Source organism: Myotis yumanensis, unplaced genomic scaffold (genome assembly GCF_028538775.1).
Source record: "Myotis yumanensis isolate MYYU_CA2020_CCGP unplaced genomic scaffold, mMyoYum1.0.hap1 SCAF_9, whole genome shotgun sequence".
NCBI classification, from domain to species: Eukaryota; Metazoa; Chordata; class Mammalia; order Chiroptera; family Vespertilionidae; genus Myotis; species Myotis yumanensis.
Window position 1 is genome coordinate 6,518,378 of NW_027223760.1, and position 25,929 is coordinate 6,544,306.

The 25,929-nt window shown below is 40.4% G+C and overlaps 1 pseudogene; it reads right to left on the reverse strand.

Moving 5' to 3' along the window:
* LOC139016719 (GTPase IMAP family member 5-like) lies at positions 1–25,340 on the reverse strand (annotated as a pseudogene).
* Between the last annotated feature and the right edge of the window lie 589 nt (positions 25,341–25,929).

Here is a 25,929-nt window from a genome sequence, read left to right on the forward strand (position 1 = left end):
CTAAATACACTTTTTGACTGTGTGCACCGCCTTGGATGCCCCGTGACTCCCAGTCTCCTTCAGGTCTCGCTTTTGCTCTTCAATGTGCACTTGAACTTTGCCCAGGTAGCTCCTGTGCTCTTCTCCTAGGGTGCCTTCCCCACCTCCCTGGGGCACCTGTGCATCACAGAAGAGGTCATTTGTGTAGAAGTTAACCTGGTTATCCCTCTCCAAGTTCTCAACCACAGCCATCAGCTTCTGCAGCTGCTCCCTCTGCTCCTCCCCAGTAGCCTGGTTGTTGAGACCACAGTACCTCTTCCCACACTCCTGGACCAGGATCTGCAGGCTGAGGTTGCCTGTTTTGTGCATCCCTTAAGTCCTCCTTGTGGGTGAAGATGACCACCACCTGTCTCAGGCTCCTGCCCCAAAGACTTCCTTCACCCTCCTCATTGCCATCGTGTCCCGGGTAGTGAAGCGCCCCAGCTGTGTCACCAGCAGAAGCATATGGGGCCCTGGGGCTGAGAGCAGGTAGCAGTCTCCGATGCCCTTGTACATTTCTTGATCCTGGGCTAGGCCTCAAAGATAGAGGGTGTGTCAACCACCAGGATGTTCCTTCCATTCCTCATGCCTGTGAGCAACTGACACATTCTGGCCACAGCCTGGGCCCCCAGCCTGGACTCAAACACAGGTTGACAGAGGCACTTTTTCTCAGTGGCACTTTTCCTGCAACCAGATTGGCCCACCAGGATGAGCCTCAGTGAAGAAGATGATGCAAACTGGTTGTCTTCTGCACTGCCTGAAAGAGAAAAATTATGTCTTATTATGCTAGTGCTGCTTCAGATTTTATAGTCATGGACCCTCATGTATCTCATTAAAGCTGTGGACCTCCCTCCCAGGAAACTGTCATATCTAAATACATACAAAAGTTTCCAACAACTTTAGGAGGTTCTTGGGTCATAGTAAGTCTATGTAGGAAACCCCCCTTGGACCCATATCCAACAGTAAGAACTGGTACACTGAGGAGGTTGCTTCAAGTCCTTCAACAAGACCAGGGAAGATAGTTAAGAAAAGTGGTTCCTGTGGTTCTCCAGAGATGGTGCCTGGCCCAGTTGCATGTTAAATAAATGTGAGATTAGAAGAATGCAAAGGATGAGAAGTCACACATGGGAAAATATTACCACTTCCTTTCACTCACAAATAACCAGGAACACTTGTGTAGAAGAGCTCAATATATTCACCTCAACCTTGGGAGAAAAGGAAGTGTCAGCTGTGACCTTCCACCAAGGACCAGCTGAGGTCCCTGGGTCTCTGTTCTTTGGGTGGGGAGTCCTCTGCTTGAAATTCAGATAACAGGAAGGTCATAGTTACTGTCAAAGGCAAAGCCTGAGAGATGACTCAGGAAGGGTGGCTGAAGAGGATGGAAGTTAAGACCATTAGTACATGGGATGGAAAGGTCACCTACTTGGCTGATTGAATGACAGGAAGTTAACAAAAGTGGTGTTGGAGAGGGCGACACTGAGCCAGGAGTTAAACCTTCCAGGACAAGAAACCGTGGAGTTCAAGAGTTCTATGAGCCCAAATGGATTCCAAGTTCATTGCAGTGTCCTAAAATCTATTATTTTAATTCTTCTACCCTGTGTTGGCTCTTCCTTTTCTGCAGTGTTCTGGGGTGTTTTGTAGCCTGCATGATTAGTAAATCTTTCTGGGAGGTATTTCCATTTTCTGCTCAAAGTGGACAAGGAAAGCGAAATTTTATTCACAATTCAGTTCAAAACCCTGCAACTTCTGACCTGAGGTTTCATTTCCACATTTCCCACACCTCATGAGCACGGAAAGCATTGTACTGAAGGGGTTGGGTGGAGGAGGGGGTGAAGGTGGTGGGGAAGGTAAAGAAGAAATGAGCGCTGACTTTTTCTTCTTCAGTTTAAAACACTGGGTTTCTGTCACTGTGTTTGAGGTGAGGAAACGGTGCCTCTTGAGAACTTGGAACCTTTCAGCCTTAGTTCCATAGCTGCTCTTTGGAAGTCCTTCCATCCTCTTCTGGGATAAAAACAGGAAAAGAGTAAAAAATAAGCTGGTAAGGCTTGAGGTCACATCCAGTTCAGACTCCTAAGAATAATTCTCCATCGAGGAACCATTTCCATGCTAGTTTTCTAACTGGCATTATGCCCTCAAAAGTCTATACATAACTTTAAGCGAACCTGGTGATGCTAACACAATGCACTGTGAAAACAATGCTTGGTCCCTTTTTTTCTGTGCCAGCTTACAGAAAAGCAGGAAATGTTTTAAAACCAATCCATTGTTTAACTTCCTCCAACTGGAAAAGACATGATATGAAAAAAGCATTATTTGTGGAATGAGGAAGGAAACATTATCTTATTTTATATTTTGGATTCATAGTAGGCCAACTTTCAGGAAAAAGTACTTCCCCTCATGTCAGTCCTTGAAGGACTCGTGTCCCAGATCCAACCTTCCCCTGGGACGGTGCACTGTACTTTTCCTCTTGGCCACTGGATACCCATGTGACACAAAGCGTGTTTGGCCCTGGAAATTCTCATTACTTCAAACAAGCCAATGTCATTTACAGCAAGGCAATTTTTTTCTCTGTTCTAGCAAGTTTGTGATTAGCCCCCTGAGTAGTTGGTGGAGAGAAGTGGGTGCCATATCCAAAGAGAAAGAATCAACACTGAGGACAAATTCAAGAAAAACTCATTTCCTGCTCAGTATATAATCAACTGTTTTTCCTGGCTGGCTCTGAGGCCCTTGTCTCCCAGTGATCACCATTTTGTGTCTCAGAAGATTTAAACAGAAATTGGCACAACCATTGGCAACAATTGGCATAAATGTCTCATTCAACTGAGGCATAATATTGTGTCACTCATTTTGGTGTTAGAAAAGGCAAGATGTTACATACCTAAGATGAGGTTATATTTACTTTTTTAGTTTTAAATATTATGCAGTTATGAAACAAGTTTTTAAGTGAACTTATGAAACAAAACAAAAACCTACAATTTGCAATGAACAATTGTACTGGTAAGTATTTTGGTATTTTTACTGCAAATATTTGATTAAAAAGTTAACACATTACACATGAATTTCATTTATGTTTTTCTCCCTCCCTCTGCCCTTCAGAGGCAACCAATATTCTGAGCTTTTTTCTGTATCATCTCATGTGAGTATTTACACTTCTACATACACATGTATCTGTAGGTAATGTCTAATACTGATTTTGTATTTTAAGCTTTTACATAATAGACATTATTTGTATAAAATTGTATCCAATTTTTTATTAACAAAGTTTAAAGATGTTCCAAAATATATGCTTCCTGCAAAATAATCCCCACATACTGCATATCTCTGTGCAACAATTGATGGGTGGCTTTCATCTGACTAGATATTGTCAATATGGCTCGAGACCACTATGCCAATTCTCACTGACACAAGCCATGTGTGAGAAGTCCCCAAATCTGCACTTGCACATGGTGATATTCCACTGTTAATTTTTTATCACCTTACGGACATAATGTCTTCGTCCATTTAGACATCCACTTTACTGATTACCATTGAATTTAAAATGGTTTTCATAGTTTGTTTTCTATTCAGGTTGCTTCTGTTATATAGAAATGTTTGCACACTTTTCTATTACTACAGTGGGATTTTTTTTGGCCCTCCATAGGTAAACCTCAGGTGGGTTCTGGCAGCTGGAATCTGTCAGCTAACTGCTAGTAAATTTTCTTTTCTACTCTTGCTTTTTTATGCTGTACATTAGATTCCTACAAGGACACAAGCTGCCGAAACCGGTTTGGCTCAGTGGATAGAGCGTCGGCCTGCGGACTGAAGGGTCCCGGGTTCGATTCCGGTCAAGGGCATGTACCTGGGTTGCGGGCACATCCCCAGTAGGAGATGTGCAGGTGGCGGCTGATCGATGTTTCTCTCTCATCGATGTTTCTGACTCTCTATCTCTCTCCCTTCCTCTCTGTAAAAAATCAATAAAATATATTAAAAAAAAAAAAAAAAAAAAGGACACAAGCTACTGAAGGTGACTTAAGCCAAAATTAAATCGAAAAGAGGTTAAATTAAAATAAAAACCTACAACCAAAGAAAAGCCCCGTACCAGATGGCTTCACTAGTGAATTCATTAAACATTTAAAGAATTAACACCAATACATTGCAGACACTTTCAAAAACCAGGAGAGGAGGAAGTACTTCATCATTCATTCCATGAGGTGAGTATCCTTCAAAGATACTGCAAGAAAAAAAAACTACAGACCAGTATCCTTTATGAATATAGACATAAAAATCCTCACCAAAATAGTAGCAAATTGAATGAGGCAACTTACAGATACAAGTACATATGTGAGAAGTATGTACTATATATAATTATAGATATCTGGGATTTATAATATTTTACTTATCAAATTACACCCCAATATCCAATATCTCCAGGGCCCTCAATAATTTGTTGGTCGTATATAAGTTGAGTGTCCCCCACTCCTTGGTGACTTGGTGAAATTGGTCCAAGCTACCATTACACAGCACGGAAGACTTCACAGTCCTCCCCTCTGTTTCTAAGAGTTCCCCTTCCTTTACCTCAGCCTCTCCTGTTTCCTCATTCCTGTGACATTGTGCACTGTTTCTACTTCAGCCTGTGACTCTGAAGGCCCCAAATGCACCATTTTTACTGTTTCTTAAAACACACTAATATTTATGCAGAACTATTCACATTCAGCTATTTCATTCTTAGTTTTAGAAACTTTACTGGAAATGCTACAGAATACAAGATTCAGCACACATACTTTCTCATTCTGATGACTCTCTTCTCTTTGCTCTTCCCTCTTTCCCCCCTCTAATTTTTAAGACGCTTTTATTTGTGTATATGAGATTTTGTCCTTCATAAAAGTGGATAAAAATCATGTCTCTTTTAGACACTCCAGCTTTGGTTTAGAAAGCAACAAACCAAAACACCTACTCTCCGTGCTCCCCACTTTATATTGAAAGGCAGGAACAGTTGATTTAACAAACATTTTTAAATTTTCCACTAGTTGGAAATATTGGATAAATTATAGACAAATATCAAGTGTGGACCAAAAAACATTCAGGTTACTCCCTTCCTGATTAAAAGAAACATATGTGTGGTTATTTCAGGTAACCATTTGTTTTCTTAGACTTTTAAAAGACTCCATTCAAATCTCCTAGCTGCAGGAAAAGGGCTGTCTCCTTTGGAATTTTCTCCAACTGGTTTTCCTATCAATTTGCTGGCTGCTGCCTGTTATTTCAGTTGTCTGATTGCTTTCTCTTTCTTTTTCATTCTTGATTTTGTTTAGAGTCTCAAGCTGTTGGCTGAGAAAAGCGTTTTGTGCTGTGCTTCCTATTTTGCAGCTTTTGGCCTCATCGTCCTTTGTTTTCTAAGTGACTGGGTTTGACATTGGCTTATACTTTGCCCTTGTGGTTTCACACTCTGGGTGGCTTCTGGTGCGGCTTGAGACCAGGCACTTGTTTGTTGCTCAGAGCTGTAGTTCTAAAGGTCGTTCCAATATGGGTTCCTCGCTGGGCACTTCACTAACAACTGCTGGATAAGTGATCAAGTCCATTGGAAACACTTTGTCTGAAAATTTCTGCAGGGAAAAGCCACCATAATGCAGAACCTTGTACCTGTTATTCACACATATTCTGGCACCACCTGTAACACTTACATTGAGCTCCTCCAATCTGGGCACCAGGAAAAGTATGTAAAATTAGAGGCCACTGCTTTGGAAATAAGTTGGTGTTTTTTAACGTTTCACCCCAACCTTTGTCTTAAAGTTAGGATCACATAGCAAAAAGCAACAAGCAAAACGTTACTTTGAGAAGAGTTTGGCTACAAGGCCAAACTCATCATAAAGGGGTCGTTTTAGTCATTGCACTATAGCATTTTCTTCATTTGTTGCAAGTAGAGGAGTGTTTGTTTTCCACAGCAGGAAACTATTGTTTGGTTAACATCTGTAATAGCTATTGTTAACGCACCAGCAACTCTTAGATCTTATATCTTCTAACCTGTCTTGGACTTAGTCACTTTGTGGCTAAAGTTTCCTGATGTTACTCAAGGCTTTCATGCTTGGATGCTCTATTTAAGCACAAGACATGGTTTAAGCGAGGTAGTTTTATTTTCTTCATCAAGTAAAGGAGATGGAGGATTCACAGACAAAGCTCTGTCTCCCCAAAGGGAGTGCTTTTATACACTATCTGGTTAATTAAACATTGATTTTTCTTTTATTTTATTTTTCCTTATTGATTAAAGTATTACATATGTGTCCTTATCGGCCCATTATCCCCTACCACCCCCCCACACTCATGCCCTCACCCCCTGTGATCTGTATCCATTGCTTAAGTTTATATGCAAGCATACAAGTCCTTTGGTTGATCTCTCCCCTTACCCCCATCTTCCCCTAACTTCCCTCTGAGATTTTACAGTCTGATCAATGCTTCTTTGTCTCTGGATCTGTTTTTGTTCATCAGTTTATGTTGTCCATTATATTCCATAAATGAGTGAGGTCATATGATATTCATCTTTATCTGACTGGCTTATTTTGCTTAGCATGATGCTCTCCAGTTCCAACCATGCTGTTGCAAATGGCAAGAACTCCTTCTTTTTTAATGGAGTGTAGTGTTCTATTGTGTAGATGTACCACAGTTTTTTAATCCACTCATCTGCTGATGGGCACTTAGGCTGTTTCCAAATCTTAGCTATGGTGAATTGTGCTGCTATGAACATAGGGGTGCATATATCCTTTCTGATTGGTGTTTTTAGTTTCTTGGGATACATACCTAGATGTGGGATCACAAAGTCAAATGGGAGTTCCATTTCTTGTTTTTTGAGAAAACTCCATACTTTTCTTATCTCCATATCACCTTACACCATACACAAAAATATACTCAAAATGGATAATGGACTTAAACATAAACCATAAAAATACTAGAGGAATCCACAAGCAGCGGAATCTCAGACATATGCCAAAGCAATTTCTTCACCAATACAGCTCCCAGGGCAATGGAAACTAAAGGGAAAATAAACAAATGGGACTACATCAAAATAAAAAGCTTTAGCACATCAAAAGAAACCATCAGCAAAACAACAAGAAAGCCCACTATATGGGAGAACATATTTGCCAATGTTATCACCAATAAGGGTTTAATCTCCAACACGTACAGGGAACTCATACAACTTAACAAAAGGAAGATAAATAACCCAATCAAAAAACAGGCAACAGACCTAAATAGACACTTTTCGAAAGAAGATATAAGGATGGCCAAGAGGCATATGAGAACATGCTCAAAGTCACTAATCATCAAGAAATACAAATCTAAACATTGATTTCTTCTTTGCAGTTGGCTACAATTGTGGGGTTGGGTTGGGTTCCTGTCAAGCTCATCTTGCTTCCAGCTATGCCTACAAAATACTGTGCTACATTTAAACACTTCGCAAGATGCATTTAGAAAGAGCTTCCATACCTTAAGATTCTTGTCCTAACTAACAATGATATCCACCATAGCGTGGTACAGGTTTACTCTAATAACAGGAAATTCACCCTTATTGAAATCCCACTTGATGGTAGCCTATGATCCTTTTAATGCGCCCTTGATTTCTGTTTGCTAATCTTTTGTGGAGGGTTTTTGCATTTATATTTATCGGGGAGATTGGTCTGTAGTTCTGTGTTGTTGTTGTTTTTCTCATATAGTGCCCTTGTCTGCTTTTGATATCAGAGTTATTCTGGCCTCATAAAATGAGTTTGGAAGTTTTCCTTCCTCTGCCCTATTTGGGAAAGTTTGTGAAGGATGTGTAATAATTGTTCTTTGAATGTTTGCTACAATTCACTTGTGAAACTGTTTGGTGTGGCCTTTTCTTTGTTGGGAGATGTTTTATTCCTGCTTCAATCTCCTTACTCATTACTTGCCTGTTCATATTTTGTGTTTCTTTATGACTCAGTCTTGGTAGGTTTTATGCTTCTAGGAATTTTATCCCTTTCCTCTAGTTTATCCATTTCTTGGCACATGACTATTCACAGTAGTCGCTTATGATCTTTGAATTTTTTTTGTATCAGTTGTAATGTCTCCGTTTTCATTTATGATTCTATTTACTTGAGCCTTCTTTATTTGAAAATTTTAGTCTAGTTATTTGTTTGTACATTTTGATTATCTTTTCAAAATACAGCTCTTAGGGTTTTTTTTTTTTTTTTTTTTTTTGGTTGGTTGTTTATTTTTTAATCTTTTCTATTGTTTTTCTTATCTCTGTTTCCTTCCTCTGCGGACTTTGGGTTGGTTGGTTCTCTTTTTTTCTGAGTCCTCAATGTAAAGTAAAGTTGTTTATTTGAGATCTATCTTCTTTCTTAATGTTGTGTCTATCATTACACCCTTCCTCTTAGAATTGCTTCTGCTGAATTTCATGTTTTTATATGTGTGTTTCCATTTTTGTTTATTTCAAAATATTTTTATTTCCTTTATGACTTCTTCCTTGTATCCATTGGTTGTTCAGGAATATATTGTTTAATTTTCATGTTTTTGTGAGTTTTTCCATTTTTTTCCTGTTAGTGACTTCTCTAGTTGAATAATAGTGTAGTCAGAAAAGATATTTAGTGTTTTTCAATACTTTTAAATTTGCTAAGACATATATATATATATATATATATATATATATATATATATATATATATATATAATCAAGTCACTGAACAACAGGCTGCTCAGGACTGACTCAGACATTGCTCAGGTTTGCAGAAAATGAACATGTGTGACAACAGGCACCTCAACAAAGGATCAATTCACCTAAAATTGTGAATAGATGGATAAACTGAAAATATTTTTATCAATTAAAAATGTCTGCAAAAGCCAAGTGATTGTTGAAAGCAAAATAATACTATATAGTTGAGTTTATATTTTCTGTAAATATATAATGTATAACAGTAATGCAGAAGGTGGAAGAGACCTTACAACATATGTGTTATGATATAAAATTCGCTGAAGGTAGAATATGGTAACTTAAGTTGCATATTGCAAACTGGGGAGCAATGAATAAGAAAACCAAATGAGATATAGAATAACGCAAAAAATGAAATAAAACAGAATTTTAAAAATTCACAAAAAAAACACAGAAAAAGGCAAATAAAGGATAGATGGGACAAGCTGAAACAAATAGCAAGAGGATGAATTTAAACACAACCTTTTCAATAATCATAATAGATGTAAATTATGCTAATGCTCTAATTGGACAGTCAGATTGGATTTGGAAAAAGCAAGACTCAACTGAATGCTGTCTAAAGAAAATCCCACTTTAAATATAGGGACACAGACAGGTTAAAGGAAAAGAATTCAAAAAGATATATCATGAAAGGGACACACCATGAACGGATTAGGCACATGAAACTTGCAGGGCTGTATTAATATCAGACAAAGCAGGCTTCAGATTGATACCATATTTACACCCTGGATTAGGAAGTACATTTCATAATGATAAATAGGTTAATTCATCAATAAGACAATAATACTAAATTTTCATGTACCTCCTAAATAACTGAGCTTCAAAAAAAAGAGAGAGAGACAGCTTCAAAATTCAAGAAGTAAATGCTGACATAAACAAATGGAGAAATAGTCAAATGCACATTTACAGTTGGAGATTTCATCACTCCTCTTTCAATACTGGAATTATTTTCCTTTTTTCCTAAATTGAGCACAGACAAGGGAAGAGAAGCTGGGTTTTCTAGTTCAGATACATTCCCACCCAACTCTGACTTGTGGTTTCATTGCCATATTTCCCACAGTCTTATGTGAAGAGGTACCTGAGGGACAGAGGAACTCTAAGCCTTAGATTTGCTTCCTGATCTGGGCAGTGTGTGGCTTGGTATGTGCTATCTACTCTTTCTAGGCTGCTGTTTCCTCCATTGTCAGAAATAAACAGCAGTCTTTCCTGTTTAAAGATCTCCTGAAACCACTGTGAATGGACTGAGGAGGAGACTGTTCACAGTGGTGCTGTTGACAGTGTTCTGTGAGGATGATTGTCAACTCAGCTGGGAACAGGTCTTCCCTGACCAGGCTGCTGCTCTCAGAAACTGTATAAAGAGGCTAAAGAACACCAGGCCGCTCATGCTCACAGAGCTAGCATGCCATAAATAATTGGGAAGGGCTGTCCAAGGGTGAGCAGAGACTGAAGTTGTCCCTTCTTGAGCAAGGCCATCTGTCCTCTTAGTGTAAAAGGGGTGAGTGAGTGAGTGTTGGGACCAGGAAATGGACTTGGGGTGGAGAACATCATCCGCTGTTTTCAAAAAGAGAGATTTGCTTCAGCAATGGGTAGCAAAAACTGGGGGAAATGAGCATTTATCCCTTACGTTCCATCCTTCAGTGATAGTGTAGTGTGTGTCTTCCAAGCTCAGAAAACTCCATATTCAGAGGTAGAATTTGACCTTTGTAGGACCATCATCAAGGCCTTTTTCTAGATTCTGATGACCATTGAGATTCATGACACTGCTGATAGGGCAGTGAAGAAAATATTTCTGCTACCTTTCCATTATGGAGTTCCAGCTCAATTCCATTGTAGTCTGAGAACATATTCCATATGATTTCAATTCTCTTAAACATTGTGATATTTTTTTATGGCTCAGGATATGGCCTGTCTTGGTATATGTTCCATGTGCACCTGAAAAAATATGTCCTCAGCAAATATCAACTTCTACAAACCTCAATAGATGCGTTCATTGGGGATGTTATGGAATTCTTCTAATCCTGGTTCTATGTAGCTCTTCTGTCAATTGTTGAGAGGGTGGTGGAGTTTCTAACTATAATTGTGGATTTGTCTGTTTCTCCTTTCAGTTGTCAGTTTCTACTGCACATAATTCACATCTCTGTTGTTTGGGAAATACATTTAGGATTGCTCTGTCTTGAAGGAATCACCTATTTATCATTATATAATGTTCCCCTCTGTTTCTGGTAATTTTCTTTGTTCTGAGGTCTAATTTATTTGCTATCAATACAGCCATTCCTTCTTCCTTTTACATGAGTAATACTTCTACCATTGATCTTTTCTCTTTTTTTTTGTTTTATTGCTTAAAGTATTAGAAAGAGTATTACATATGTCTCCTTTTTTTCTCGCCCTTAACAATCCCCCAGCCTCCCCTACCCCCCAGTGTCTTATGTCCATTGGTTATGCTTATACGCATGCATATAAATCCTTCGGTTGATTTCTTACCTACCGTTCTGCCCCCCAACCCTCCCCAGCCTTCCCACGGTAGTTTGACAGTTTGTTTGGGGCAGTTCTGCCTCTGTATCTATTTTTGTTCATAAGTTTATAATGGTCTTTATTATCCATAAATGAGTGAGATCATGTGGTATTTTTCCTTCATTGACTGGCTTATTTCACTTAGCATAATGCTCTCCAGTTCCATCCATGCTGTTGTAAATGGTAAGAGTTCTTTCTTTTTTACAGCAGCATAGTATTCCATCATATAGATGTACCACAGTTTTATAATCCATTCATCTGTTGATGGGCACTTGGGCTTTGCCTCCTTTATTAAATATTAATTGAGCATAATGGCTTGGGTTGATTTCTGGGTACTCTGTACTGTTACATTGGTCTATATGTCTTTTCTTGTGCCAATATCAGTAAGTTTTGAGAACAGTGGCTTTGTAATATAGCTTGATATCTGGTATTGTGATCCTTCCAACTTTGTTATTCTTTCCCAGGATAGCTGTGCCTATTCTGGGTCTTTTATAATTCTACATGAATATTTGGAGAGTTTGTTCTAGGTCTATGGAATATGCCATTGGTATTTTAATTGCGATTGCATTGAATCTATCGACTGCTTTGGCTAGTATGGCCATTTTAATGATGTTGATTCTACCAATCCATATTCTTTCACTTGTTTATACCTTCATCTATCACTTTTTACCACATCTTGTAGTTTTCTTAGTACAGGTCTTTTACCTCCTTACTTAAGGTTATTCTTAGGTATCTTAATGTTTTTTGTTTTTTTTTTAATATATTTTATTGATTTTTTACAGAGAGGAAGAGAGAGGGATAGAGAGCCAGAAACATCAATGAGAGAGAAACATCGACCAGCTGCCTCCTGCACATCTCCTACTGGGGGTGTGCTCGCAACCAACGTACATGCCCCTAACCGGAATCGAACCTGGGACCCTTCAGTCCGCAAGCCGACGCTCTATCCACTGAGCCAAACCGGCTTCGGCAGGTATCTTAATGTTTTTGCTGCAATGGTAAGTCAGATAGTTTTGTAGTTTCTTTTTCTGTGAGTTTATTATTGGTATACAAAAACCCATAGTTTTCTGAATGTTAATTTTGTATCTTGCTACATTGGCAAATTCATTTATTAAGTTTAGTAGTGTTATGATGTAGTCTTTGTGTACAATATATCATTTGCAAATAATTATAATTCTACTTTATTCCAATTTGGATACCTTTTATATTTTCTTCATGTCTGATCATATGGCTAGCACTTTCAGTACTATGTTGAATCAGAGTGGTCAAATCGGATATCCCTGTCTTGTTCCTGTTCTTAGGGTAAATGAGTTTAGTTTTTGCCCATTGAGTATGATGCTGGCTGTAGGTTTGTCATATAAGGCTTTTATTATGTTGAGGTATGATCCCTCTATTCCCACTTTGCTGAGAGTTTTTATCAAGAAACGGTATTGGATTTTGCTTTTTCTGCATCAATTGATATGATTATGTGATTTTTGTCTCTCAATTTGTTTATATGATGTATCATGTTTAATAATTTGTGGATATTGTACCAGCCTTGTATCCCCAATAAATTCTACTTGGTCATGGTGTATGATCTTTCTCATGTAATGCTGGATCTTATTCGCTATAATTTTGGTGAGGATTTTAGCATCTTTGTTCATCTGGGGTATTGGCCTATAATTCTCTTTTTTGCAGTGTCTTTATCTGGTTGTAGGGTAATGCTAGCTTTATAGAAAGAGCTTGAAAGTGTGCCTTTCTCTTGAATTTTTTGTAATATTCTGAGGAGGATATGTTTTAGTTGTTCTTTGAATGTTTGATAAAACTCCCCTATGAAGCCATACGGGCCTGAGCTTTATTTGCTGGAAGGTTTTTTTTATTTTTTATTACTGCTTCAGTTTCATCCATAGTTATCAGCCAATTCAGGTTGTGTGTTTTTTTTTTTTTTATTCTTCCTGGTTGATTTTGGAAGCTTGTATTTTTTCTTTTAATATGATATGTCCATTTCACTACATTGTCCAGTTTGTTGAAATAGACTTGTTTGTAGTATTTTTTACAATCCTTAGTATGTCTGTGAGGTCAATTGTTTCTTTACTTCTTTCATTTCTGATTTTGTTTATTTGGATCCTCTCTCTCTCTGTTTCTTTAAGAGCCTGGCTAGAGGTTCATCAATCTTTCTTATGATTTCAAAGAATTAGCTCTAGCCCTAGCTGGTTTGTCTCAGTGGATCAAGCATCAGCTTGTGGACTGAAGGGTCCTAGGTTTGATTCTGGTCAAGGGAACATGCCTGGGTAAGGGCTTGATCCTCAGTAGGGGACATGCAGGAAGGATTCAATCAATGATTCTCTCTCATCATTTATGTTTCTATCTCTCTTTCTCTGTGCCTCCCTCTCTGAAATCAACAAAGATATATGTGAGGAAAAAATGCTACTAGTATTTCTATTCTTTATGCCTGTGTTCCTTCTTCCCTTTCTATTTCTTCCTTTTACATCAGACCCTTTAGCATTTCTTGCATTGTTGGCTTGGTAGTGATAAACTCCCTCTGCATTTTGTTTTTGCCTGTGAAGCTCCTGACTTCACCTTCAATTTTAATGATAGCCATGCTGGATAGAGTATTGTTGCAATCAGTTCATTCTTTTGCATCACTTTGTATACTTCATTCCATTTCCTTCTGGCCTGATGTGTTTCTGTTGAGAAATCACTTGATAATCTATTGTGAGATCCTTGTAGGTAACTCTTTGTCTCTCTCTTGCAGCCTTTAAGATTCTCTCTTTGTCATTAATGTTTGCCATTGTAATTACGACTTGACTTGGAGTGGGTCTTTTGGGGTTCATCTTGTTTGAGGCTCTGTGCTTCTGTTAATTTTTCTTTCCCAAATCAGAGAAGTTTTAAGTCATAATTTATTCAATTAGGTTTTCTGATCCTTGCCCCACTTCTTGTCCTTCGGTAACCCCTATTATATGTAGATTACTTTGTTTCATGTTGTTCCTAAACGCCCTGAGGCTCTGTCCTGCTTTCTAATTTTTTACTCAGTTGCTGTTCGGATTGGGTGTGTTTAACTATCCTATCTTCTAACTCACTAATTTGGTCCTCCACTTCTTCTAGTCTACTGTAGAAACCTTCCATTGTGTTTTTTATTGTAGCTATATCATGTTTTTATTTCAGCTTCATTCTTACATAAGTTGTTGATTTTTTTCATCCATCTCATTTATGGACTGTATGACCCATTCTCTGTGTTAATTTCCTAACATATTGCATGCCTCTGTTTCACTTAGTTCTTTTTCTGGTGATTTTTCCTTTTCTTTCCTTGAGGGGTTGTTTTATTGTCTCCCCATTTTTACTGCCTCTTTCTGGCCCTGTGCACCCTGCTTGGGGTTTGTGAGGTGTTAGATGTTATCAGGGCAATGGTCCAGAAATTGTTAGGCCAAAGCCTGGGTCTGCCTTGAGTCTCTTGCCTTTATTTTCTCTACTCTGAATTGTATCCACTTGTCCCATGGATCTGGTCCCTCAGTTGTCTCCTTCAGATGCTCAGGGTGGTGGGAGGGTGTGTACAGTTCTCTAATGTGCAATGCCCTTTGAGGACCCAGAGCCCTCTGGCATGCAATTTGCTGTGCAGCTTTGGCATCCATGGCAGGGTGGCACCATAGGTCCTTCTGGCAGTGCACTTGCAGCACAGTCCTGTGGCCCTTGCTCTGCACAACAGTTTGATCCAGGTTGCTTCATCAGTGCTTTCCTATGGCATGGAGTGAGGCGTGTGCTTGGTTGCTCCAGGTAGTCCCTGCAGGACTGTCCCAGGAGCTGAGGAGAAGAGGGCTGGTATTGCTCTGGGTCTCACAGTCCCATTTTCATGTAGCTGGAGTGAGAAATGCACTGGGTTGCTCCAGTTTTCTGCTCATCAGTGTGGAGTTGGGGCTGGTTGCCCTGAGTCACTCAGTCTGTTCTCCCATTTCACCCAGGTCCTTTCTCTGGATGGTCATGGCAGTATTGTCCTGGGGGATGGGGTGGAGTGTGCATGAGTTGCTCTAGGTTTCACAGCTCCCCTATGGCATGCTCTAGGTTGCTTGAGGTCATCCCAGCAGCAGGTCCAAATGCTGGGGGTATTGTGGGGGCTTGGTGGCTTTGGGTCAGGGTAGACACACAGTTCTGGGGCCTGTGGTGGAGGTGGGGCACAGGGTTCTCCCTGGCTTGCACTCACTGTGGAGTCTTGGAACCAGATCCTAGGACACTGGGTCCCAGCGGGTTGGTGAGGAGGCCAGGTGTGGGAGCTCACACTGGCATGGTGTGCTCCCTGCAGACATCTAAGAGCCTGACTAGAGGTACTTTACCACTCACTGCCAGGGCACGGTGGTGGTTCCACATTTGTTATGTCTGGCATTCTCCATTCTCTAAGAATCCTCTGCCCTTTCTTATTAAAACTAGAGGCCTGGTGCATGAAATTTGTGCACTTGGCAGGTGGTCCCTCAATCCATCCTGTACCTTTTCACAGGCTGGGAAGCCTGAGGGATGTAGCAGTGCACCAAGCAGCAGGCAGCCAGGGAAGAGCCCAAATCAGGGCTGCATGCCACTCCACTCACATGGTGCCTGCTGCCGCTGTACAGTAGTGCTGCCGTGGAGTCAGGAGAGGCTCCCCCCATGGTAGCTGCACTCATCAGCTGTGAGCCTGGCTTCTGGATGAGCGATGCTCCCTCTGTGGGAGCACACTGACCACCAGGGTGCAGCTCTTGCATTGAGCGTCTACCCCCTGGTGATCAGTGAGCATCACAGAGACCTGTCATTCCAGTCATTCAACCATAATGGTTGCTTAGCCTTTTATTCTATTGAGATTGTCTCCTCAACTCTGGTTAATTTGTTAATTCAGGCTGGATATATTTGGTTTTAGTTGCTTTTCTGGCCCTAGGACGAGGTGCACGACACTGATGCCCATCTGGCCGCCATTTGTGTCTCCACTTCATTTTATCAGCTCCAAAAGTACTGGTTATGACATGAGGACATGAGCTTCTCTCCTGTCCTCCTCATTGGATATTTTACCTATGGACTCACTAGGTGTATGTGGTTTCCTCACTGCCCAGCTCCTTTATCACAGAGAACTCCAGAGTTTGGCTGCACAGGCTGCCACCTAAGTACCACCTAGTTGAATTTTAAAAACCTTTGACAAAATTAATTGCTGTGAATGATAAAAACTTAAGAAAATAGTGATTTGGAGATATTTGCTGCTTAATATGATTACACACACACACATACAAATACATACCATATACTCCTGTATCCCAGTATCTCACTCACTTAACAGGGAAATACTAAAGGTATATCATGGAACAAAGCAAGCATGCCCTTCCATTATTATTCATTGTTATAATGGAGGTTTTAGCCAATGCAATTTGACAAGATAAATCTCTCAAGGGCATAAGAATAAAAAAAGAAGTGATAAAGGAACTGCAGTACATCCATAACGTGGAATACTATTCATTAGTAAAAGAGAACATCTATTGACAAGCAACTTAAATGATTCTCAAAATCATTATGCTAAGTGAAGGAAGCCCATCTCAAAAGGAACTTTATTTTACTTTCTCTAAGTTCTCAATGTCTGGTATGAAATCTTCCATGAACTTCAAACAATCACTGACTGTGAGTGAATGTATGAATAGTATAAAATCCCACCACTTTTCAGAAAGAGTAAAATGCCTCATTCTTCCATCATATTAACCACAATGCATGGTATTTATCAAGACCTGTCTGCCTTCTGTCATGAGAGAAAAATGGGCAACACTGCTCTCAGGGTTTTTCACATGAGCTACTCATCTTCTCACAGCTTATCAATAGTAGACTGTTTACTTTGCCTCATCTACAGCATTAACCTGAATGCAAGGCTAAGAATAAGTGAATGTATTTACACAGAATAAACCACAGAGCTCTTAAAGACTTTTTTCATATTAAGCCTGCATTTAATTTTTACAGGCTAGGTATGTGTGGCTCTTTGGTTCAATATATGCTTTGAGAATCTCCTTGCCAGAGTCCATTCATTGTCTTCACTAGCTGAGTTTAGACAGAGACCCCCCAAAAGCTAGTAGCCCTTGAAAAGTCCTAGCAAAGGTCAGGGCTGTGCACTACCCAGTCAATTAGACACCATCCAGATAATGGTAACTAAAGCATCATCCCCACCTTAATTCCTTAGATACTTGTGTAGATCCTTGTTGATTATTGTTGACTAGAGGCCCGGTGCACGAAATTCGTGCACTGGGGATGGGTGGGGGGTCCCTTAGCCCAGCATGTGCCCTCTTGCAGTCCGGGACCCCTCCCTTGTTACTGCCCAGCTGCTTGCTGCTTCCTACCGCTTGGCTTGCTGCTCCTTAGTGCTGCCACAAAGGCCTCAGGTCTGCTGGGTGCCAGGCCTGCCGGTTTGTGTCTCTGATACCCCCAGCAGCCCCAGCACCAAGGTGGCGAGCCTTGGAACTGCTGGGTACAGGCCCCCCGTTGCGTGTTTGTGTCTTCTATCAGGCCCCCAGCAGCCCCAGCAGCCCCAGCACCACCTAAATAACTTAAGGGAAACTTTATTTAGTCTTCTTTTAAAAGCAATCTATTTTAAAAATGAGTTGCAGTTAAGACAGAACAAAGAACATGGTACCTAAGAGTGAGATAGACTGACAGAGGAGAGGCTGGGCACTGGTCAGGGGCTTACATGCCAACTGTTCTCCACCTGGGAAATGATGTAAAATCGGTTTCTTTAGTTTTCTGCTTAATCGTCTTCTCCAGCACTGAGGTCAGAGGAGCCGCCTTCCAGCTCCCAGGCTGCTTCTCAGAGTCAAAAATTTCGCCATTGGCCTCTGCCTAGGACAGGATCTCTGCACCCCCAGGGTGCATAAACACACAGGGCTTGCATCAGGATCCGCTGATATCCGGGCGGGAGGCCTCTCGGCTCCGCTGATCCCCGGGCAGTGAGGCCTCTGGGCTCTGCGGCTTCAGGGCTGTTTGGCTTCGCTCTACCGCTTGGAGCCTGAGTTTGCAGATTAACGGCTGTCTTTTAGCTTCTACTTGAAACATTGTATCTTTTGGAACTGTTGCTTCAGGAGCTCAGAGCCTCGCAGCTGCAGGCGGGATCCTTGGTTTTCTTTATCGCTGGGGCAACCAAGCATCCTGTTCTCAGCTGCCTGGCTGCCCGCCGCCATCTTGGCTGACAGTTAATTTGCATATACTCACTGATTAGCCAATGAAAAGGGTAGCAGTCGTACGCTAATTACCATGTTTCTCTTTTATTAGTGTAGATTAGATACCCTCCCTATTTCTGGAAATTGTCTACCAATGAGCTAATCCATGTGTCATTCAAACCACCTTACCCTAGGGCTACCCCAGACAAAGCTCCTTACCCTAGGGCTATCCGAGCTCAATAAAAGATCAGAGTGGCCTGAGCTTAGGTGGAAGTCCCTCTCCTTGAGTTGGACTTGCCCACCTGGCCCTCCCATACTGCAAAATTATCTTGTGTCTTTCTTATTTGTGTGGTATCCTCTTTCAGATACTGAACCCTACTCCATGCAGGACGTCGAGGAAGTCCTACGCGACAGCTCCTGGTACAAGAGGATGTTAACTTCCAACATCATAATTATGTGTAAAACTTTAATGAATTTTAATAGACACAGTGCACTCCATGTTCTGCAGAGTGAAATCAAATATGTCTCACTGTGAGTGACTATTTCTGAAAGAATCAGTCACTGGTGCTTCCTTTAAGTAATCATGCAACTCCATACCATCCAAGTCATCTTTCCAGGTGAATAATAGAATTATATATCTCATATCCTTGAACCTTTGCTAACTTATGTTAAATGTACAATCTAAATTCATTTGTGTTTGGGGAAAGTAAGGGGTAGGTATATTGGGGAAAAAATTGAGTGGGAAATGGAAAAGATACTTTTAAGATGGCAGAACAAGGACAGTGGCATGTGAACACCAGGACATACTGGTAGAACATGGAAACATGCGTCGTGAAAGCCTATGAATTTTTAGGGTAAGAGTATCAATTAGAAAAGGGATAAATTTCAAGTACTGTTATCTATATATTAAAGGGATACCGCCCCCCCCCAGGAAACTCACAATGATCTCAGAAAGCATGGATACACATAATTTCCATCAGCACATAATTAATAAATCCAAGGAGAATGTGGTCTCTGATGGGCAGAGAAATTAAAAATGTGGTTCAAATGGAGAATGGAGGAGATACATATTAGGGTGTAGACCAGCTGTGGGCAAACTATGCACAACAGTTTGATCCAGGTTGCTTCATCAGTGCTTTCCTATGGCATGGAGTGAGGTATGTGCTTGGTTGCTCCAGGTAGTCCCTGCAGGACTGTCCCAGGAGCTGAGGAGAAGAGGGTTGGTATTGCTCTGGGTCTCACAGTCCCATTTTCATGTAGCTATGAAACTATGGCCCGCGGGCTGGATCCGGCCTGTTCGGCTGTTCTATCCAGGCCGCGGAGCCGGAGCCGAAAGAGCAGAGGGTTCTCTTGCTCTCCCCTCCGCTCCTTCACCAGCAGCAGTGTTAACATGGCAACGTCGGGAAACACGGCCGCAGCTCCTTCTTCTGAGTGGGCGGATTTATATCCGCCCACTCAGTAGAAGGAACAACCTCCCAATCTCCCAGAGGCTCCTTGTAATGCCCACGAACGCGTCTCCCGACATCACACTGGGAATGCGTAGACACATTATCTTGGTGATGTAGGGAGACACGCCCCTGGAGAGCACAGTCTCAGAGCCTTTCTGAGGTAAGATTAAGAGCTCTACTCAAACACAATTTTTTCCTGTTCCCACATTCTGTACATCACAATGACTTGTTAATAAAACAACAAAGACTTTCAGCTTTTAGGGCTTGTATCCACTGCATTTTTTTTTCCCACTGCGGACGCGTGCAGCAGGGAAAAAGACACACAGAGGACATGTTACACTAGCCATGCTGCGGCTGCATTTTTTTGCTGATACGGATGCAATATCAGTAACGCTACCGTGGCCACTAACCGCATGTGTTAGCGGCAAAACAAATGCATTTTGGGCTGCGTTTGCTTCTCCCCCTTGCACCTGTAAAAATGCGTGCTACAGGGCATTTGTGTTAACATGCACCACTGCACATTAGCATCAATGCAAACATGATGGAAACCTGTGTACCCTGCATTAACCCTAGCTGCGCTGCATTGCAGTATTGCACCACACTGCAACGGCAGCACGGCTAGTGTGAACGAACCCTAATTCAGTGGGTTGAACAAAAAGATTGTATAGAAATGTGATGAACTAAATATTTTATTACAAAATCGCTTACTTTCAGGGTTTCAGAAGTAATTGGAAAAACTGAAAATCAAATGTTCATATCTAATACTTGGATGAAACCCTTTCCTGGTAATGACAGCCTGAAGTCTTGTACTTATGGACATCACCAGATGCTGGGTTTTCTCCTTTGTAATGCTCTGCCAGGCTGTCACAAAAGGGGTATATATATAAATATCCTGCCATTTCCAGCTTTTAATAAGAAAAACTGCTGCAATGGGCATTTAAAAGTGGCACTTGGTTGTTTTTATAGAGTCCAGTGGATGCAATCTGACATTGATAATGGGCTCTTTCACACTATGTGCACTGCGGCTGTTTTTTGCCAGTAACAGAAGTGCTAGTGGTAACTACTGGTTACCCATGTTTTGCACTGCCCTAGCACCTCCCATACAAGTGTGTCTGGAAGACACAGCAATGTGCAGCTATGTGTGTTCCCATAAACAAAGGGCCTGTGTGAAAGATGCACAGGTTTCCTATGGAGGAAAGGGGTTGTTCTCTATGGTCAGGGTGTGCCTCTGTCCCATGTCTGAACTTTTTCAGGTGATTTTGTTATATATATATATATATATTTTTTTTTTAAGAAGACCAAAAATGTTATAGTAGAGCAAATTTAATCACTTATTTTTATAATTTACTGTCTTATTTTAGTAAAGAATTTAATAAGAGAACGGTACTGTTGGTTTTAGCCCAATATTAAACATGAGTGGACCAAAGAAAAGGAAAGTGGACAGTGAATGCCGAGTGTTTAAGAGGGAGTGGACAACAAAATATTTTTTCACCGAAGTCTGATCAATGCCGGTATGTCTGATATGCCAGGAAACACTTGCAGTCTTCAAAGAGTACAATCTCAGCCGTCACTTTGCCACAAAGCGTGGCAACTATGCTAGCAAGCAGTCACCTCAAGAACGGGAGGCTACTGCACAGAGGTTGATGGCTAAATTACAGGCTCAGCAAAATGTCTTTCACAGACAAACTGCAATTCAAGAGACAACTACCAAAGCAAGTTTTATGCTATCATTCAAATTAACAAAAGCTAGCAAACCTCTCTCTGAAGGCGAGTTTTTGAAAGAATGTATGATAGAGACAGCAGGTCTCTTGTGTCCAGAGAGCAAAGGCAAGTTTGAAAAAACTCAGCTTACCACGCAGGACAGTGACTCGTCGAGTGGAACTGATTGATGAAGACTTGGCCAGCAAGTTAAATAGTAAAGCAGAGTTCTTTAAGTTTTATTCACTAGCATTTGATGAAAGTAATGACGTAAAGGACACTGCTCAGCTCTTAATTTTTATCTGAGGGATTAGTGACAATTTTGAAATTACGGAGGAGTTTTTAGCCATGGAGCCACTGAAAGGAAAAACACAGGGAGAGGACTTGTATTACCGGGTGTCTACTGTCATCGAGAAAATGAAGCTACCATGGAGTAAACTTGCTAATGTCATGACAGATGGATCTCCAATTTTAACTGGAAAAAATGTTGGACTGCTAAAAAGAATTCAGGATAAAGTGAAAGAGGAGAACCCTAACCAAGATATTATTTTTCTTCACTGTATTATTCACCAGGAATCATTGGTCAAGTCTATATTACAACTTCATCATGTTGTTAATCCAGTCGTAAAGCTTGTTAATTTCATTCAAGCAAAGGGACTTCAGCACAGTCAGTTTATTAAGTTTCTGGAGGAAACTGATGCGGATCACCACGACTTACTTTACCACTCTCGTGTCCGCTGGTTGAGTTTGGGCAAAGTTTTCCGACGAGTGTGGGAGCTCAAAGAAGAGATTGGTGCATTTTTGAAATTAAAGGGGAAGTCTGACAAATTTACTGAGCTGAGTGACAAGCATTGGCTGTGTGACTTTGCATTTGCTGTAGATATATTTTCACATTTGAATGAGCTAAATGTGAAGCTACAGGGAAAAGATCAGTATGTACATGACACGTACACTAATGTGAAAGCCTTTAAATCGAAGCTGATGTTCTTTTCCAGACAAATTTCAGACAAAGTCTTCACTCATTTTGCCACACTAGCCACACAGAAGGAGACCATCCAAAACGTGAAGAAATACAGCAAATCACTGTATGACCTGCATGCAGAATTCTGTCATCGGTTTTCTGATGTTGAAAAAATTGACCAGTCACTTCGACTGGTAGCCTGTCCTTTGTCACAAAACCCTGAAACAGCACCAGAAGAGGTGCAACTGGAACTCATCGATCTTCAGTCTGACTTTGTCCTAAAGGAGAAATTCAGCTCTCTTGAACTAAGAGACTTTTATGCTTCACTTAATGAAGCCACTTTTCCAAACATACGGAGGATGGCATAGAAGATACTGGTGCTGTTTGGGTCAACCTGTTTGTGAGCAGACATTTAGCATCATGAACATCAACAAAGCCCCTCAAAGATCCAGCTTACCTGAAGAACACCTCAGATCTATCCTGAGAATAGCCACAACAAAACTAACTCCAGTCTTTGATGCATTAGCTAAAAAAGGAGACCAACAACACTGTTCCCACTGAAGTTGATGTTTTAAAGACCAAAAACCTTTCAACCCAGTCTACATTGCCATCTACATCTACGTCCCGGGCATAATTTGGAAGTTTCACTAAAGAAAATGTTTAATTTACTGTTTACACATTTTGTTCTTTTCTATTTGTTTTAGTTTTAAATTATTTTATTATATTTAAGTTTAATTTGAAAGGCTTTTGTACCTTTCTTTTGTTAGGCAATTTTATTTTGCCTTTGCCATCTTCAATATAAGGTATGTTATTGTGCTATGATTCCTCCATTTTTTGAAGTTTCAAATTATAATAATTAGTGTTTACATTCTTCTTGTTAAAATGTTTGAAATGAATAAAACTATTGAAATAAAAAAAAAGACCTTACCCTTTTATGTAATGATGTTTACTTTGAATTTATATTAGTTCACACAAACACTCCATCCATGCTTTTGTTCCGGCCCTCCGGTCCAGTTTAAGAACCCATTGTGGCCCTCGAGTCAAAAACTTTGCCCACCCCTGGTGTAGACCAAGCCAAGCTCCATAATAATCTTGATTTTTTTTTATCAAAAAGTGAAATTTATCGCAGTACCCTTAGGACAGCGGTTCTCAACCTGTGGGTCACGACCCCTTTGGGGGTCAAACGACCCTTTCACAGGGGTCACCTAAGACTGTCGGAAAACACGTATATAATTACATATTATTTTTGTGATTAATCACTATGCTTTAATTATGATCAATTTGTAACAATGAAAATACATCCTGCATATCAGATATTTACATTATGATTCATAACAGTAACAAAATTACAGTTATGACATAGCAACGAAAATAATTTTAAGGTTGGGGGTCACCACAACTTAAGGAACTATATTAAAGGGTCTTGGCATTAGGAAGGTTGAGAACCTCTGCCTTAGAAGAATTGGTGATATTTTATAAGGTAAAAGAGATTCCAGATTTGCACAAATATGAGAAAATAGAAAAATTTTATTATAGTAACAATGATCAAACAATTCAAAAGAATGGAGGTGGCAGTGTGGGGTTGACTTACCTAGCAGTAAGTAATCAGGCTGTTGGGTGATGGAAGTGTGGTAGCAACAGTTAGTTTCACAAGAAAAGAAGAGAACAAGTTATTCAGCAAAGTGGTTATCTTGAGATTGGTCAACTTCTTTCTAAAGAAACATCTGAATATACTGAACATTTTTCTGTTAACTGTGAATCTCTTGTCTTTTGCTCTTTCTGGCATTTCACTTAGTTGAGTTCTGAGAAAACTTTTCCAGACAAATCTTTGTTCTCCAGTGGGCAGATGATAAGGACCAATTTCAGTCCTTCCATAAAAATCAAATTCAACAAATTTATGTATATATAGAAAGAATTCCATAAGCATCTCTATCTATAGATTATCTAAGATTATCAAAGCATAATTATCAAAGCATTGATTTCTCTAACCACATGTGTAAAATGAGCATTGTGTTGCTAAAGATAAAAATAAGGAGTAGAAGCCACAGGTGGAGATTATGTGCCAATCTAGAAAGAATCAAAATGAGGAAACTTTATAAAGATAAATAGAGAAAGCTTGGGGTCTTTTGATTTCCTGCATTCATTCTCTGTCTTTGAGAGTTCAGAAGATAGGGAGCATCCATACTTTCTGCTTTGGAGTTTTAAAAATTGAGAATATGTTCCTTCCCTCTTACATCAACCAAAAGTCTACCAATTTCCAAGACTGAATTTTACTACACGCCCCAGTCCTGAGAACCTGAGAGACAGAAACAAAGAGCTCTGACTTTGGGGAGTGAGTTATATGGGGCAGACACACCTGAAAATACACAGGAAATATAGACAGATTTTCATTAGCCTAATCTGCCTTGAACAGAGATGAGGTTCCTTTCCAGATTACTCTCAATCTTCTGAAGATTAAGTCAAGCATTCATTCCTGACTCTCAACTTCACCTCTGGCATTTGGCTGTCTGAGGAATAGTAATTCTCCCTTTCTTCAAATTCACTTTCCATTTCTGCCTTTCTCCTTTCCTGCAACAGTTTATCCTCCAGCTTTCTGATTTTCTCTTCATGCTCCTCTCTTAACTTTCTTTTTTCCCTCTTCAGCTGAGCTCTGTATTTTTCTGATATAGCTAGAACCTGTTTCTGAATCTCCACCTCTGCCCTTTGGTACATTTTATTAGAGTATAATCCTCCCTTGCTCTGCATCATCATGGCCTGTACAAGGTCCAGCAGCTGTGTCCTCTGAGCCTCCTGCTCAGCCCCTGTCACCTTATTGTTGAACTCACAGTGACGATCCTTGAACTGCTCCATCAGATCTTGAATGCCTTCTGGTGATTCCTGTAAGAAATCATGGAACTCCATGCCATCCAAGACTTCTTTCTGGGTGAATAAGAGAATCATGTATCTCCTATTTTGGGGTCCAAACATTAATAGCATCTTCTCCATGGCCTTTTGTTCTTCCTTTGTGTACCAGCCCAGCAAAGACCACCAGGAGCACAGTGTGAGGCCTGGGGGAGGACAGTAAGATTAGCAACCTCACTATGTGTGTCAGCATCCCATATTTCAGTGTTGAAAATGCCAGGTGTGTCCACAATGAAAATTTCTCATTCCATGTGAGGCTTACTTTCTGACAGGCCTTGGTGATGGATTTTGCTGCAATGCTGGAATGAAATGTTGTCTTTCCAAGGATGCTGTTCCCTGTGGCACTTTTTCCTGCTCCAGTCTTACCCACTAAGACAAGTTGCAGTTTTGAATCTCTGGATTCTTGATTTCTAAGCCCTGGGACAGCAGGAAACAAAACCACAGCATCAGCACTGACTTCCAACATTTCCCACTGCAATGCCTCTGCCCAACAGTGTCCTTCTCTATTGGCCACTAGTGTCCTGTCTGTGAGCAAACTCTGAACTCACAGTAGATCTATAGAATGTTTGTGTCTGAACTCTC